General features: G+C 46.7%; 1 protein-coding gene across 1 annotated transcript in view; it reads left to right on the plus strand.

Moving 5' to 3' along the window:
• The first annotated feature begins 3,483 nt into the window (after positions 1-3,483).
• The window catches only part of LOC147710787 (transmembrane protein 26-like), a 64,793-nt gene continuing 52,970 nt past the window's right edge, over positions 3,484-15,306 (plus strand). The window contains exon 1 of the mRNA XM_086920054.1: positions 3,484-3,937. The gene's annotated coding sequence lies outside the window, so the exon portion shown is untranslated. The remainder of the gene's footprint in view (positions 3,938-15,306) is intronic.

The following is a 15,306-nucleotide window of genomic DNA, read 5'->3' on the forward strand; positions in this document are numbered from 1 at the left end:
GTAGTTCTTGAGGTCGGTGGGGTCAGCTGTGGGCTCCTTGAGCAGGGGCCTGACTTCTGCCCATTTCCAGTCATCTGGGAAGGAGCCTGTTTCGAAGGGGGTGTTGATGGTGCGTTGTAGTTGGGGTGCGATGGTGGAGGTAGCTCTGTGGTAGATGAGTGGAGGGCAGCGGTCGGTGGGGGCCCCTGAGTGGATGACTTGAATGGTCGAGGTAGTGTTTTTGGCTGTGACCGGCATCCAGGTGGAAATGGTGGGCTGGCTGGAGCGTCTGGGGGGCAGGCTGGCGTCTGGTGGGTGGTCGATGAAGTTGTCGTAGAGGTTTTTGATCTTGAGGTGGAAGTAGGTTCCAAGTTTATTGCAGAGGTCTTGGGATGGGGTGATGTCTGTGGCTTCGCTGCGAGGGTTGGTGAATTCCTGAATTACACTAAAGATTTCCTTGGAGTTGGTGGAGTTGGAGAGGATTTTGTTGTGAATGAACGTCATAACGTACTTGTAGGTGGGTTCATTTTCGGGTGTCTTGGTGTTTCTCCAGTTCTTCTCCAGGCGTCTGCAGGTGCGTCTGGCTTCTTGGAAATCGGTGGTGAACCAGGTGGCTTTCCTGGGGCGTTGTTTGTCGGGGTTGCATAGTGGGGCTAGCTCGTCTGCGCAGTTGGAGATCCAGGTGTGGAGTTCTCTGGCTGCGACGTTGGCGTTGGATGCCGAGGTGTGGTTTTCTCGGGTGAGGGTGGAGTTGAGTTGCTCATCGGTGACCTTGCTCCAGTTCCTCCTTGGCGGCTGTGGGGCTGGGTTGGGTGTCTTGGGTTTGTCGACGGTGAAGTGTTCGCAGTAGTGGTCTGTCCATGGGGGTTGGGTTGTGTGACTGAAATGAACGCTGTTTCCTGCAGCGAAGATGGGATCGAGGGTGTGTCCTGCCCTGTGGGTCGGAGTGAAGACGAATTGTTTGAGTCTGATGTCGGCGAGGTTGTCACTCAGGGTGGTAGTGTTGGGGTCGTCGAGGTGGAAGTTCAGGTCTCCGATGAGTATGCAGTTCATTGAGGCGATGGCGTGAGGTGTGATGAGGTCGGTGATAGTGGCAGTGAAGGGGACCCATGGGCCAGGAGGTCTATATACGAGGGTTCCACAGAGTGTGGAGTTGGTGCTGGTCTGTATCTGGAACTGCAGGTGTTTGGCGGCGGGGAAGGTATCACTGGAGGTGTGCGATGGCGAGGCCCCCTCCCGGACGATTGGGACAACCTTTCCTCTGGATCTTGTATCTGTCCGGGATGGTGGTGTTGATGTCAGGGCGGAGGCGGCATTGGTCCAGGTCTTCGTGAAGAAGGCGATGTCGGACAAGAGATATTCGAGTAGGTTCCAGATTTCCACGGCGTGTTTATACACGGAGCGCATGTTGAGGAGGATGCATCTGAGGGTGTCGCTGGTGTTGGCATTGGCGGTGCTGGAGGCCGAGGTGGTGATGAGGGTCTGGTGGCAGTGGAGGCAGGAGAACTGGTCGTGGGTCGTGTTTGGCGAGGCCTGTTGGCAGTCTCTGAATCTTCCGGGGTTCAGTGCGTGGAGGGTGGTTGTGCTGTAGCGGTAGGTGGACCGAGATGCAGGGTCCCTGGCGCTGGTCGCGGTCGGGTCGCATCGGGCTCAGACAGGCTTGCCTTAGGCGCGCCTTCGACTCACCAGCGCAGGAGGGGCCGGAGGGCTCAGCGGTGATGAAAGGAGAGCGGAGCTGCTGGGGAGAGAGCAGGCCAGTGACCTAGGTTTGGGGGTCTTACTTGCGCTCCCCTGCAGCAGCTGCCATTAAGAAGGGGAGGGCAGCGTCATGAAGAGGGGAACGTGAGAAAAACAGGCACAGGAGCGAAAATAGCTGTTAGAAGGGGAAAACCAACCAGGAGCAAAAAATAACAGTTACAAGGGCAAAAGAAACCAGATACAATTACCAATAACGAACAATCAGGCGCAGGGAGATGGAGACAGGCAGGAGACAACAACGGGCAATGCACGGGGAACACAGCGGCCTAGAACACCTCACCGAAGGGACCAGATGGCACAGCGGCGGTGAACGTAAAGTGGAGCTGCTGAGGAGAGAGCAGGCCAGTGACCGAGGGTCAGCGATCTTACTCGCGCTACCCCGCAGCGGCCGCCATTAAGAAGGTGAGGGTGGAGGGACGATCAGGCGGGAGGCGTGAACAGGGGGGAGGGGCCGCAGGGGCAGCAGCAGCATGAAGAGGCGAGAGTGAGAAAAATGGTCACATCACAGGAGCAAAAATAGCAGTTACAAGGGGAAAACGACACAGGAGCAAAAAATAACTGATACAAGGGCAAAAGAAACCAGATACAATTACCAATAACGAACAATCAGACGCAGGGAGATGGGGACATGCAGGAGGCAGCAACGGGCAATGCACGGGCATACAGCGGCCTAGAACAGCTCGCAGGAGGGGTCGGAGGGGTCGGAGGACTCAGCGGCGGTGAAAGCAGAGCGGAGCTGCTTGGGAGAGAGCAGGCCTTTAATAAAGAGTCAGCGGTCTCTCTCAAACAATACATTCACCTCCAGAGTTATCCTACCATTATTACTATTCCCTGCACTTTTTAAGGTCCGTTGACCGTAAATACATTTTTCATGATGATGATATTCCCTGAGATTTACTGGGCATCTTTACAGCAGATGCCTTAATCCAATCAAGTATTTAAAAATGTAGCCTTTTTTTAACACATTAAGCAGAACAGACCTACTCCTATGCTTGTCCTTGTTGCCAATTTCTTTGTGGCAGGGTTTAAAAAAATAAAATATATTAAGCCCAGATTTTGCGTCAGGATTGCGCCACTCTTTTGGCATAACCCAGAAGCCAAATCTAATTAGTTAAAAAGCATAATACGTTTAACTGTACTCATGATATACCTGATAAATATATGTGTGAGGTCTTAATATCTGATGTCACTTCTTGTGATGTCACTTCCAGTGAAGTCACTTCCTGTGATGTCACTTGCAATGATACACGTCGTGACATCATACACTGTGATGGCACGCGTCATGATTTCACTTGAATACTGCCTACCCTGGTTAGTCCCAACCACTTAATTTTTTTAGGACTTGTGCTCTGGCCCCAAACCTTTAGGGGCCCTAGCCCCTCAGTCCTTCAGGGGTCCCCATTCAGCTTAAGGCCAATGAGCATCTGTGAGATACGGGAGAGTCCCTCCTCACATCTAGACTGGAAGGTTTACACCCTGCACTTCCGGGTACCAGCGCTCTGTCTGCGTCCAAGAGGGCGTGCTGCCAGGACGAATTCATAGTCTGTCGGACTGTGATGGAGAGAGGGTCACGTGGTGTAGCACTTATATTGCCTCATGGGGACCATGGGGGTGCCTCGGAATGGAGTTGCTTTATAAATACTTGCTGCACAGTGCACTCTCCCGGACTTCAAGCCAGAGAGAGACAGGCGGAGAGTGAGTTATGAAGAGGCAGAGGAAGGAGCAAGAAAAAGAGATGGAGTGAAAATAGCGCCGGGAAAAGAACGAGTGAGAGAAACGATGACAAGGAAAAAATAGAGCTGGAATGAGGAGGAATGAAAGAGAAAGACGGAGATAGACTGAGGGACAGTGAAATAAAAGAAGTAGAGGAGCATCCTGCATCAGGGGGTGAGGCAAAGAGGCAGAGTCCAAAAGGAATGTACAACTGAAAGATTGATTAATTTGAGACAGAGTCGGAGACAAAAGTGACACGCAAATTTACAGGGTAGAGACAGGGAGGAAGAAAAGAGAGAAACGGTGGGGCAGAAGGGAAAAGAGAAGGAGCGGATACAGTGGCACAGAGAACGAAAGTGAGAAAGGCGATTGGAGAGGGCAGACAGCAAGGGCAGTAGGGGGAGAGCGAGAACACGTGTCATAAGGTCCGAGGTTTCGGGTTGGCGCGACATTCCGGGGGAGTCCCAAGCAGGAGCCGAAACTTCCGGTAAGTACAACACGAACAATGTCAGTGGAAAGACGCGTTGTTATGTGTCGAGTGATAGTTGAATGAAGTGCGTGTTAGCATGTATTGACCACCACCCGCCCCCCCTACCCCACTTGCTGTTGTGATGACCCTGGACTGCTGAATCTTATTAGCAGCGTGCATTGCTTTATCCATGACTGAAAAGTGGGGTTAGGGTGAAGGGAGGGCAGTGAGGGGGTCAATTATGGCATTTAGAAACAACGCGCAGGCCTTTTTCAGATTTATCAAATAGACATGGAAAAGTGACAGCTAAAATGTTGACAAACGTTAACAATGTTCTTACTTAAAATCAGAGCCCTTGGAATTATGTGGCAGTGGAGAATCACGCTATGTGGTAGGGTTGGCTAAATTATGCGACAAGACAAATTATGTGGCGCAATGCCGCATATTTTTGGATAGTATTGCTTGATTAATTTGTCATTTTTACCCATTATTGTTGTCTGAGCAAAGGTTTCACCCCATTAGTACCAATTCAACACACAAATACAGCAATAAGCCGTTGAGAAGGGCCGTCCACTGCATGGCAATGAGTATCCCGTGTTTTTTTGTAACTTTTGATCTGTTTGAGCTAGAAACCATTTTTTTGTTCAGATCTGCAGATTATGCAGTAGATGATGGCTTATGTAGTAAATGGAGCCAATCGAGTTATGTGCAGGGCCACTGAAATTATGCAACAGGGGATGGACAAATTATGTGGCATGGTTGAGTAAAGTATGTGGCAAGCAAAGGCAAATTATGCAGCATAATGCTGCAGATTTTATGATAGTATTAAGTCATTATTTTGTCATTTTTACATTTGGTCGCAGTACCTGGGCATTGGTTGCCTCCCATTTGTTCCAGTTTAACACTCAGATATAGCAATAAACAACAGAAAGGTGACCATTCCAACTTTGGAAGGGGCCTTCCGCTGCACAGCAACATGTGTCTCTGTGCTCTTTGTAACTTTTGAGCCATTTCAGGTAGAAAACTTTTTTTTGTTAACATCTGCAGATTATGCAGCAGATGGTGGATTATGTGGCAAATGCGGCAAATCTACAATCATGAAATCGACACCTACAGAAAAACGCTGCAGCCACACAGTTGCATTATGCCAGTGGCCCTCCTTAACATTCCTGGTTTCAATTTAGCTCGTTGAGTGACATCACTGCATTGAATGAAGTTCATTACCATGAAGTGCTTCTGAACAAGACTGATTGAAGAAGAATGCGCAGCCAGGCTGCAGTGACGCCGTTGTCGTGAGTGAATCGACAAATACCTTAGGGCCTGATGTGCACTATGCATATATGCACCATAGTGCCCTATGTGGGGCAGCAGTATAGTCTATCAAACTGTATGTGAGCAATCATTTTTCTAGCTCACTTTGAAGTGAATCACTTTTAGGCTCTCCCAAGCTTTGCAGTCTCGGACAAGGAGGTATGTTGAAGTGACGCTATCTGATCAAGAGTTGAGGCAGGAATTTGAATCCGCAGTTCAGATACTGGACATTATCTTCTGTTGTTTACATTGTGCTTAGTGGTGTGTCACAGCACACTGTGTCCAGTAAGGCTGACCTGCATGAACACAAACCTTGATAAATCAATGCAGCAATACTATATAAGAACGGTTTGAATAAACAATATCGGCAACTATGCACAGTGCCGGAATACCAAATAGGCTAGGCAGGCACTGGCCTACGGGCGCCACCCCTTTTAGCGGCCCGCAACAATGGATCAAAATAATATTGATTTGATCTTGAAAGAAAATTTAAAAGCCTTGTTGGTTTATTAAAATAAAAAAAAAAACAATTTTTAACATTAATCATTGTTAATATTTGGTTTAGTGTAATAAAATGGGTTCATCAAAAATTGTTGAATGGTAAAATTTAAAACATATTCGGAGATAATTTGCAAGGGGGACCCCCCGAAATTTCGACTGCCTAGGGGCCTCCACATGGTTTAATCAGGCACTGACCATGCAAATGCTCAATCTCAAAAGATGGAGGTGAAGGTGAAGAGATTCAAGATTTGAAATGGGAGTGAGGAGCTAGATAGTAAACTAAATGGATTAAAAATGGATCTGCATTGTTATTGATAGTGCATGGTTAAATGTAGAGAAATGCAAGGAAGGTAGAGCACGGCATGTATTACCGTGACTGCTCTCCTCTCCGGGACTTCACAAATAAACAGCATCACCAGAAGCCCACCCCCCTATGAATCGGATATTTCAGATTAACAAAAGAAACTGTTCACAGTTTCCAAAATCCCATTTGGAATGAGAGAAAGATCCAAGCGACTGGGATGCTCACAGTCGGCCCCAAAAAAGTTTGACAGTTGCTTGGAGTCAATGGCTAAACCAGGTAAAGACTTCTGGGGGCTATTCACAAAGCTAAACTTACACGTGAGTAAATCTACACATGTACGTTTACTCTTACACTTCATAGTAAATGTACTACTTTCACCATTTAAAAGTGTAAATTAAAAACCAGGGGGTTCAGCCTAATTTACAAGTAGATATTTGCAATGTAAACATACTACTATGTATTTGTATTTTTTTTTTAATAAGTTAAAATACGTTAATTTAACATTGCCTTAGTGCCTATGGGCTTTTATTTTAAGTCCCTGTATTAATTATTTTCTATGGGAGGGTATTGCGGTACCAGTGGTTGGCCATGTGTGGTGTTAGACTTACTCCAGCTCTGAGATGGAGTACATTTATAACTGTTTTAGGTCCTTTTTGGTTGGAGTGGCTATAGAAGTTCAGTTTGTGAACAGCAATGGGCTTCCTCTTTTGTGGTTAGGGGAATATCCCTCCCTAAACCCCTCCATACTCCCTCCTTAACCTCTCCTACTCCTCCTAAAACCCATCCCTTTTAGTAGAAAGTATTCCCCATTTTCCAGCAGCTTCCCCATTCCCCACATTACTGAAATGGATACATACATGTGGATATCTCAACACTGTGGGCAGAGATCTCCGTACATAAAACATTGGAGAGGGGTAGGCATTGACCTCCACCTGCAGGTTTATAAAAAGCCTTATGTAGTACATTAGTAGTAATGTTGTAGTGCTAATAAATGTACTACAAAATGCAGTTTGTGAAGAGGCCCTGTTTGGCTTGAGTGGTCATTGGCTTGCTTACCTCTAATATAAACCTGCTCTAAAAAGGCCTCTACCTTCCCTAGAGGCCCTTTTCTTCCCTGGGAGATGTTAGATGCAGAAGCTGCTAAATCTTCTAGAACCTCCAGGGAGAACCCACCTTGCCAACTATTGAAATTCCCAGGAGATCCTCCACCCTCCTGGGTGATCCCCTTGTGTAAGCTGCTGAAATCCCCAGGAGCTCCTATAAGCTCCAGGGAGATCTCACAGGCACATGCTGTTGGAATTTTCAGGAGCTAAAATAAAACCCAGTGAGATCTCACCTGCGAGGCTGCTGAAAGTCCTAGGAGCTCCTTGAGTTCCAGGGAGATTCCTTGTGTGAAGGCAGCTGACATTCCAAAAAGCTCCAATAAGCTCCTGGGAGATTCCACATTTTCAGAAATTTAGAATTACTAGAAGCTCCTATAAACTTTAGGGAAATTCCACCTGCACTGGTTATTAGGCAATACATAACGTCTACCTGCTTCGGAATGTCCTAATCCAACTACCAGGAGCAGCTCCTACATTTGAGCGGAGAGCGTCCCCCACAGGCCAGAGCTGAAAAATAAGATGGTAATAAAATGTATTTATTACCATTTTATTTTTCAGCAACTAACCCGTCCTGGGCTGAGTGTCAGGACAGAGCAGGGCGAGTGCTGCAGAGTGGCTGCAGCAGGGAGCTGTATACTTTAAAATGCATGTCTCTTTTTCCGACCAGCTAGCCAGACATGCTAATTTTAAAGTTCTCTAACCCAGCTCGCTTAGCAAAAGCGCAGGCCTCCAGTGCTCTTGAGAGATCTGAGTGAGGCCACTCCAACCAATCCTGGTGCTGCTCTCATGCTGGTGAGAACAGCGCCAGGATTGGTTAGTGCAGTTTCCTGGGTCCTGGAGTAAGATTGATGATGGCGTAGGAGGATGTTGTGCGCTCAAGGTAAGCTTTTTATTGTATCTTTTATGCTTTTTTGCGTTCCCCCTTCTCGTGCCACCACCCTTGGTGCATGGTAGCCGCCACTGCCAACTACACGATCTACTTAGCTTTCCAGGAGCTCCCATGGGCTCCAATGAAATCTCTAGTTCACAGGCAGCTCATGTCCCAAAGAATCCGTGGCTGCCCAGGACTCTTCGGCTCTCATAAATGCCATATTTTCAGATTGGCTGAACTGTTCTCTGTTCAGTGTACAGCAGAGACCTGGAATAGACGGGTGGGTAATGGTTCAGAGTGATTCTGAGAGGGTGTAGATGGGGACTTAGATGCAGGATGCATTGATGAGTTTATGACTTAGGCATATTCTGAGGTCCATTCATAAAGGCACTTTAGAGTATGCAAAACATTGGTCCTGTAGTACTGTTTTGAATATTCTTAAACGCCTTTGTGAACAGGGCCAAAAACATTGGAAACCGGAATAATCATATATAATTAGTACACAAACTGAAAGGCAGGTGCCCTCTTTGCACTTTTGCTAATAGGGAGTTGGAAGTGTTGGTGCTGATTCACAAAAGCATGAATGAATATGTAAACAAGTTAGTAACTTTCTATGGTGATGATACAGCACTCACCAACAAGATGCCTGAAAATGTGTCGTCTGATGAACTAGAAAACCCAAGTACTCATTTGGCTTCTACACTTAACTTCATTGTATGATCCTGGGCAAATCACATTACTGACTCGTATTCTGTTCTCTTTTCTGCCTGAAAACAGGCCTGCTTAGAAGCATGTACTGATCAGTGCTAAGCACTACATACACCTGGTTATTTAACGCCAGTGGTTTTGTCCCCAAGACATCATGCACTTTCAGCTGGAACAGCCATCATTTGAAAGTTAATGAGCAGCATATTTTGCATCTGTGATCATTTCACTAAGCTGTCCCCACCACTCCACATATAGCCACAACATGTGCAGGAGCAGCACTTGAAAACAGAGTGGTCTGTTCCCAAAGGCATTTTGGAATGTGTAAAGTAGTTCTCATATAGTACTCTTTTATGTACACTTACATGCCTTTGTAAATAAGCCACAAAACATCTAAAATTGGAAAATTCAGGTAATAATTACATACAGTAAGTACAAACGGCCATCTTTGCACTTTGGCTAATGGGGAGTTGTATAGTTTGCGGTCAGTTCACAAAGGCATGTAAGAGTACGTCAAAGAGTATTCCTGTACTCCTACCTCCCCTATTCATAAATGCTTTTGCGAATCGATCCTAAGTGTGTTTACACCATTTCAGCATTTCCAAAGCCTTTATAATTTTTAAAATAATCAATGCATATAAAGGGAGGGTTTACAACACTTGCAACAACAGTCCATCAAAAAATGCACTTGCTTAAAACAATAAAATTGGGTTTGGCCACAAAAATAAATACATTTTTAAAAGAGGCAGCATGGGTTGTCACACAACATGCTAGTTGCATTCACAGCATCTAAGACCTACTTTTAGCATAGGGTGATCCATTTACAAATCCTAAATGCACATAACAAACCTCTCAGGCTTAAAGTAGGCACAAACAGCATTAGATGGCCATCTTCAGATTCTGTTAGTTGGGGATCAGTGAAGGGGTGGTACACCATATCACTATGAAATGCTCATCTGTGTTCCCATTTACAGGCAATCCAGTCTACTTTTACTCTCCCAGCTATCCCCGCCACAGGCACACCACGCTCATTCTTTCACACACTTTTTTGTGTGTGCATATTTATATAGCACGAACTCGACTCGTAGGTATTGAAGCACTTTGCATGAGCACCGGTGACTTACACATTCAGGCACGGGGAGATTAAGTGATTTGCCCAGATTCACAGGATGAGGACGCGACCCCAAGGCTCGAACCCTGGTTCTCAGCACCAAAGTCGGCAGTCTAGCCGACGGACCACATCCTCTCCCCAATTACCATCCTATTGGGATGGAGACTGCCAACATGTAGTCAGAGGCTCCGCCTGCCTTATTATGATGCGACCGCTGTGAAGGCGGTAGGAAACACGCTTTTTTCAATTCAATCAGAAAAAGGCATGTTTTGAAACATCCATGCACCGTGTTTGGGGGGGCCACCACACGTGACCCACTGTTATGTGTTACGTTATCGATATTTGATATAGTGCACAAATCACACGGGGGCATCTTGGTGCTGTCGTGGAAACAGGTACAGCAGGGAGGGGAAAGGGTTCAGAAAAGATGAGCTTTAAGTATCTTTCTGAGTTTGCCGTAGTTTGGGCAGGCGTGAACGTAAAGCAGAAGCTTGTTCCAGTAAAAGAGATCGAGATAAGAGCAGGCCTTTCCCACGCTACGGGTCAGGGGGATGCGAGGGATGCACAGTAAGGCTCTGTTGCCAGATCTTAGGTTACGTCTGGGTGTGTATGCTTTTATTTATTGTTTGCAGATAAAATGGGCCTTTACCTTTTAGGGCATTATATGTAAGGCAGCAGAACTTAAAACAGGAGCGTTTCTACACTGGCAGCCAGTGTAGTTCCTTCAGCAAAGGGGCCGAAGGAGTGCCGGACGGGCAATTGAGAACTAGCCTGGCTGCGGTATTTTGAACAACCTGAAGTTTGGCAACTAGAGTCATATTAGGATCTGCAAAAAGAGTGAAAACATAATCTAGCCTGCTTATTACTAAGGCATGGACCAGAGTTCTTCGGGCAGAGGTTGGAAGGTAGGGGAATCCTGCGCAGAAGGCGCATATTCTCGTAGCATATTCTAGTGATTTCCAAGATGTGCTCTTTCATCGTTGAGGCTTGATCTATTTTCATGCCAAGATTCTTTACCCATTGTTTGGGCACGGGGTGTAACCCAGTTGGTGAGGCCACCAATCGTCGGTCCAGATAGAGGGGGCTTTTCCAAACAGCATGATCTCCCCCTGGCACCATAGTGGAGGCCAACTGCGGACGGCGGCCCTGCTAGGGGCTCTCAAAGTCCCATTCCATCTGCCCCAACATGGCCGTTGGACCGCCATGTAAAGGCAGAGGGAAAAGGGACATTGTAATCCCTACAGAAGTGCCTTCGCTGGCACAGCAACCATTGTAGGGATTACGATCTGATTGACGCTCCGACGGGCTCCTTGAGCCTGTCAGAGGCATTGGTCTGTCCGTCCACCCACTGCGTTACCATCGACCACATCATTCTGCGGCAGTTTGGCTGCAGCTTCCGATGTCGAACAGACCCTCACCGATCCACCGAACATCAGAATTGGTCCCTCAGCCACTCAGCTGCTGAGTAACATATTTTTCAATTGCTCCTTTGCCCCTATCATGCAAAGAGTTTGCAATATTGAACTCCCCCAGAAACTGCACTGCCCAACGTTACAGTGATTCACCCATGACTCACTCTCCCATAGCAGCCCACAATCCCATAATCCTAGTGTCAAATGGGTTGGTCCAGTGCCTTGCATCCTCCCATTCATTCTAGATGCAAGCCTATGCCCTCCTCTCTCTAAAAGCATACAGGTTCTGCTGGAGCAGCCTTTCACAGGGACTGCGCACACACCCCAGGGCGCCCAATGCTTCAGTAGACTCCCATTCAAGCCAAGGTCAATATGTATATGGGAGATTGAGGGGACCCTCATTACATTCTTTTGGGGGGAGGGGCTTCATCTTGCACTAGACCACTGGCCTTAGAGGCCACCTGAGGTGAGTTCCTATAATCTAGTACCTATCTCAGGCCATCCTAAGCTAGGCGAGTGCCAACACAGGGACTATAGCATCCTGAGCAGAACACCTCCTCAAACATGACACCTCTGATGAGGTGAAAGCACGTTCCAGCTCCAGCTCTAACTCCACCATCTCATTCTTCAGCTTGTGGTCCCTACAGGTCACTGCATCAATCAAGGAGAGAGGCAGCTGGCTGCCGTCTGAGGGTAGTCATTGCCAGAAGAAGAGAAGGCATCACGCTCCTACTCACCCAGGCTCCTATTTGCCGCTTTGACCAGCTATTTTTTTACCTTGACGGTCCCAATTTTGGTCACCAAACAGACACTGGCCCTCAATAGACATACACAACCCAATTCCATCTCTCTCTCTCTCTCTCTCTCGATATATATATATATATATATATATATATATATAAAAACGCTCCTTTCCTGCTGGGAAAAACTGCTCACTCGTGGGTGGGTGCTGTCAGTGGCTTGCAGGACACCGCATAACATAACGCTCCGATTCCTCTTCGTATCCAAAAGAAGACAACAGCACTCGAGGGGTACTTTCTAGCGTGCAGGTTTATTTTTCACAGGCACTCTCCACAGACGCGTTTCGGCGTGTTGCCTTCGTCAGTGTGGTAACAGTGATTTACATTATTGGGTGGATTAAATACGACATTTTCGCTTTCTTACTCTATACATTGAGATAGACAGAGGACAACCCCACTATAGTCGCACTAGGCGCCATCTTGGAATGTCAATATGTACAACCTAGGAATGATCACAGATTGTGCAATAGAGCCCATGGATGGGCAAATCCATACAGAAAGTGGGTATAAACAATAGATCCTTTGTTTCTGGTGTAAACAAATGCCTTGAGGGTGCATACAGTCCCATCCTACGAGCACCCGGATCCACAGTTGGTCACTGACTGGTTTGAACATACTGCCACGTACTGCGAAGGGACTCTGAAAATCCTGATAAAATATGCATGGAGCGACCGTGAGAAAGTATTGGCCGAGATCTCATCAATTAATGATGAACTAGACAAAGAAAACAACTCGAGCATCATATTGTCAATCACTGAGAAGAAAGAACAAATGAAAGCTCGTCTGGTGAAATACGAGACCAAAATAAGAAATCGGAAGCAAGAAAAGTACGAGCGGGATGCCAACGATTACTTAACAGGGCGTGTCCTAACCTATGCCAAGAAATTTGACGCTCCACGCAAAGCCCTATTAAAAAGCTCAGGTGCAATCACTGGAACATCTACAACACCGGACATCGCCACCTCGGAGTCTGAGGTGACTGAAAACGAGTCAGGCGATGAGCAAGCTGAGCAACCACAACGGGGGCAAAACCGCAGAACGCAGCAGGGCAGGAGTAAGAAAACCCCTTTTCAAGAGGAGTACGAAGTGATCAAGAGCACGTGGCTCCGGGGAGGAAAGAACAAACCCCCAGACACGGAGGAGCTGGGAACAGGAGTACCAGGAGGACGAGGAGGTCAGGGGGCGGAAAAAGGAGGAAGAGGAGGAACAAGGAACTCCCGCTGGGTCAACCGCAATCGCACCAAGAAATAGCGACACCAGATGCAATTGGCTCACAAGAACAAGCCAACCTAACAGTTGTTAACCTGACGTCCAAACAACTGACCGACCAAGAAACTGAAGTTCTCAGTTTAGAACTAACCTTCTGCCCCAACAAAGAACTTGAATATACCCAAACAAGGATTGACCTGTTTCGCTTCACGCGAAAACTAAAACTCCACAAATATTTCAAACTACGTCCCCACACCCAAGATTCCAATAAGAAGGGGGCTAGAATAACAGCAACGGATGCCCTGAGCAGTAGAGATCTAGCAACAGTAGAAGCTCTGGAAGATCTTGAAAGAGAAGAGACACTAGATGTACAACATTTGGACACTGCTCAAAGGGAAGAGATGCGAGGGATCGATCAAGAGAGGGAGGAGAGCAACTTCAAACCTCCTTCCGTATTTGTTCCTCAGTCTCCGTGGGACGCTGTGGATGCATTTAGCGAAGCCATGATAAATGACCTCATGAGATATCGCAAGTCCAACCATACCAGTCACAACTTCAACATCACTGAACAGCAATATGAGGCATTAATGAACCTAAAGAAAGACAATAACATCGTGGTGAAACCTTCTGATAAAGGTGGGAACATTGTTTTAATGAGTAGGGACTATTACAAGACCGAGGCATTGAGACAGCTCTCTGATGACAATTTTTACACCAAGTGTACCATGAACACGTACCAACAGAGCATCAAAGAGTATGATACTCTCATCAAAAAATGGTACGATCTACAGATGCTGGGTAAAGATGAACACTTATTCCTACGCAACAACTGCCCAATGATTCCCACCTTTTACCATCTCCCGAAGCTGCACAAGAGTAAAGAGAGTCCACCTGGACGCCCCATTATCTCTTCAATTGGCAGCTTGACAGAGAACATGTCGCGCTTTGTAGACAATATCCTTTTCCTTTTGGTGTTAAACCTGAAATCGTATGTCAGGGACACAAAGGATTTCCTGATGAAAATAGAACATCTGCAGTGGAATCCAGGATATTTGCTTGTGGTGCTTGACATCACAAGCCTATATACAATCATCGAACACCAACAGGGTTTGAAAGCAATAAGACATGCTCTAGAACAGCGCCAGGTGCGCTTCGCCAGACATAATCTGATGATACTGGAATTTGTTGAATTCTGCTTAACCCATAATGTATTCCTGTTCGAAGAACAACTGTACTTACAGAAGTCAGGGACGGCGATGGGTACTTGCTTCGCTCCCAGCTACGCGAACCTTTTCGTGGGCTGGTGGGAGGAGCAAGTACCCAGGAGCTGCAAGGTTGGGCAGGAGGTGGGCACTACCGTGTGTTGGCATCGTTACATCGATGATCTTTTCATCGTTTGAAATGGTAATGTTGCAACAGCCACCGAGTACATCAAGTTGCACAATAACAACAATCTCAAATTACACTTTTCAGGATCTATTAGTCCGGTGGCAGCGGAGTACTTAGACCTGAAGGTGTTTGTTGAAGATGGGCAACTACACACGAGCCTATTCAGGAAAAAGACTGCTGGCAATTCAACACTCTTTGCCAGCAGCAGCCACCCACCACAACTTATCAATAGCATTCCCTACGGAGAGCTATTGAGAATTCGTAGGAATTGTTCCAAAGATTCGGATTTCGAGGCGGCTGCCTCTGAATGTATATCCCGCTTCAAAGTAAGGGGATATGGCGAAGCCCTACTGTATGACACACTGAGAAGGGTAAAAAAGATACCAAGAGGAAGTTTACTCACTGCCAGACCAGATGGATCAGGCTGTGATAAGAACAGAACCACTAACATCAATAAATTTAGGATGATCACCCCTTATTCCACCAGAGCAAATGACCTAAGAAGAATGCTTAAAAAGAACTGGCATATTCTGCAAACGGACATTGTATTAAAGGATGACCTTCCTCCCAATCCATTAGTAACATTCAGTAAAGCAAGGTCTGTGGGTGACATGCTCGTCAGTAGCCATCTGGAAACCCACCCCCCCAGGGTAAATACCTTAAAAGATCAG

The sequence above is a fragment of the Lissotriton vulgaris genome, chromosome 5 (genome assembly GCF_964263255.1).
Source record: "Lissotriton vulgaris chromosome 5, aLisVul1.2, whole genome shotgun sequence".
In the NCBI taxonomy this organism is placed as follows: Eukaryota; Metazoa; Chordata; class Amphibia; order Caudata; family Salamandridae; genus Lissotriton; species Lissotriton vulgaris.